The 2,851-nt window shown below is 44.0% G+C and overlaps 1 long non-coding RNA gene across 1 annotated transcript; it reads right to left on the reverse strand.

The window, feature by feature from the left end:
• Window positions 1-218: 218 nt before the first annotated feature.
• LOC147572051 (uncharacterized) lies at window positions 219-2,402 on the reverse strand. The gene is made up of 2 exons (XR_015246860.1): window positions 2,269-2,402; window positions 219-656 (listed from the first exon to the last, which is right to left on the reverse strand). It is a non-coding gene; the product is annotated as an uncharacterized LOC147572051 (long non-coding RNA).
• Window positions 2,403-2,851: the final 449 nt, after the last annotated feature.

Raw genomic sequence — 2,851 nt, forward strand, 5'->3', positions numbered from 1 at the left:
TATTTATTTCAAAATTCCATCCCGCCTACCTGCCCGAAGAGCCCGGGAAAGCCTCCAGATGTTTGGCCCAGAACCGCAGCCCTGCCTGGGAACCCTTTGGGTTTTCTTTGGGTTAGATTAGCAATGCAAATGTTGGGTGGCCTGCAGCCCCCTGCAGGAACCCGCTAGGATGCTCCGAGCTCCTTCCAAAGCGCAGTGTTATAGATCATTGGAGGGAAAGCCATTAAGTAGATTTATTGAAAGAATGTTTCTTCGGCACAAGGAGATCTTTTTGATGAAAAATGGAACTCATTATTCTTTAAAGGACACAGATTGACTTATCTCCTTTATCAATTACAGTGTCTGCTTTCAGCTTTTCTCAATCAGCGACGGGCTTTGTAGTCACTTCCCAGCGCGGAGGCCAATGTGCTTTATGAAAAAGGTTTGTTTTTACATTTTAATTGGAAATATAATATTGCACTTTGGAACTCTGACCATCCCTTTCCAGCACAACTTGCCAAAGGTCGATGGTGAGACACCACCAATGAGGCTGTGACAAGGGTATTATTCCTCCCCTTCCTGGGGTGATGTATCTGGGTTCTTCTGGCATTCTTCTCCCCAGCAGACATTCTCTGCAGTGAGTTCTGTTGTTGCTGTTGATAGCTTCAACCAAATTCCTGCACCACAAAATAAAAATAGATGAATGAAAAACTTAATGTATTATACAGAAGTTTTCAGAACTCCTAGTGACCTTGCAGATGTGGTCCAGACCAATTGGTTGGTGTTTATTCCCACTGCAGGTGAGTTATCACTGCAGCTACCTGGTGTGTTCTGTACCTTTTCATGTCCAAAGGCTACTTGTCATCATTGTGGCCAAGGATGATAGAAAACCTACCAGTTTTGGGCGTCTGGGTGACTCGACTTTGGATTGGGTCATGATCCCACAGTTGATGGGTTCGTGCCCAAGTCGGGCTCTCTGGTGTCAGTGTGGAACCTGCTTTGGATATTCTGTTCCCCTCTCTCTGTCCTTCCCCCACTTGTGCATGCACTCTCTCTCTCTCTCTCTCTCTCAAAAAAAAATAAACATTTAAAAAATTTAAGAAAGAAAGAAAGAAAGAAACAAAGAAAGAAAGAAAGAAAGAAAGAAAGAAAGAAAGAAAGAAAAAGAAAGGAAGAAAACCTAACAGTTTTGCACACAGAGCTAAGAAGTCATTAGTGGCAAAATCATATATGAATTTGTGAATCATATATGAGTTTCCCCTAACTTACCCCACTGTGATACAGGTATGATAAATGTATAAATGTATAAATGATACATTGAATACATGCAAAAATGGATAAATGAATAAGGTACCAAAGGGATAGATAAGCCTGTTAAAGAAAGAAATTTTAAATCTCACTGCTTAACATGACACAGAGCTAGCCACTCATGATAATATATGGCATTCCCATTGATAATATTATAGTACCTTCAGCCCCAGAGGGACTGTGGCATTTCTTTCCCTTTTTTAATATTTTTATTTTTTTAATGTTTATTTATTTTGAGAGAGAGAGAGCACGAGCCAGGGAGAAGCAGAGAGAGAGAGGGAGAGAGAGAATCCCAAGTAGGCCCCGTGCTGCCAGCGCAGAGACTGATGCGGGGCTCCATCTGCTGAACCATGAGATCGTGACCTGAGCCAAAATCAAGATTCTGATGCTTAGCAGACTGAGCCACCCAGGTGCCCTGACTGTGGCATTTCTTAATCCAAAGCGTGGTGAGTCCACAAAACCCCTCATTTCAGAGGACTTTGGACCCATGGAGACCCACTATCCTGCCCCCCCTCTTCCCATTTCTGCATTTATATCCCTTCCCTAAACTAGCAGATTTAATTCCAATCCCCACTCCCAGATATGTTCCTGCATTTCCATAATCACAGATACTTGTCTTATGAGGAGGGACCTTGTAATATATGGTTCAAAGCAAAGACTTTCCTAGATTCGGTCAAACCCACTGTCTGTTTCTGGCAGACAGCACCTGCGTTCAGTCTCACCTTTGCCAAGACTCAGGTAAAAATCATTTCGCTGAGGAAGCTCTCCTCTGTGCTCTAACCTCTTAACATAACTAAAAGCTCCTTTGGAGTCCCAGCGCGCTCTGATGTATGCTGGGAATGCAGAAAATAAATAAACAAATGAAACTACTTCCCCCTAAAGGACCCACATTCTAGCTGGAGGGAAAGACTGACAAGGAAATGAGCACAGAGCGGGGAGCATTTTGTTCTCACAACCATCACACTGGAGCTAGTTGCTCACCTGCTTGTCCCCCACGGTCACTCACTCCTTCCCGTGCTCATCTCACATGCTTTGGGCAGCGTGCTGTATTCAGGTAACACTGTCAAAAAGCTATCGTCTGCTTTCACTCTAGTAGCGTATCTTATCTCACCTCCACCTCCCACGGCCACTGACAGCCCCACCCTCAGCCCCACCCCCAGCCTCAAATATGCATACACAGATGAAGAAGCTTTTTAAGTCCCCCTGCACTTAGGAGGCAGACCGCCTGAATTGACTCCTCATCGTGTCTCCTGGCCTGGTAGGACTGCCCACTTTAATATGTAAATATTTATTGAATAGAGGAATGACCCTAAAAACCCTGCCATGATGGATTTGCCAGTCTAACTGGATCAGCAGTACCCTGGATGCATGGACAGAGAAGTCTGGCCTATTAGCTGGACTCTCCTGCCTGGGAGGAAACTTCTAGTTCCACTTCTGTTAATGTGTGGCCTCATTGAAGTCATTTAACGTCTCCAAGTTTCAGCTTTTCATCCAAAGCAATAGGGGTGAGAATATGCAAGAGTCTGTGGCCTATTTTTTTTAAGTTTATTTCTTTATTTTGGGA

The sequence above is a fragment of the Puma concolor genome, chromosome F2, assembly GCF_028749965.1.
Source record: "Puma concolor isolate L17-30 chromosome F2, mPumCon1.1.hap2, whole genome shotgun sequence".
NCBI classification, from domain to species: domain Eukaryota; kingdom Metazoa; phylum Chordata; class Mammalia; order Carnivora; family Felidae; genus Puma; species Puma concolor.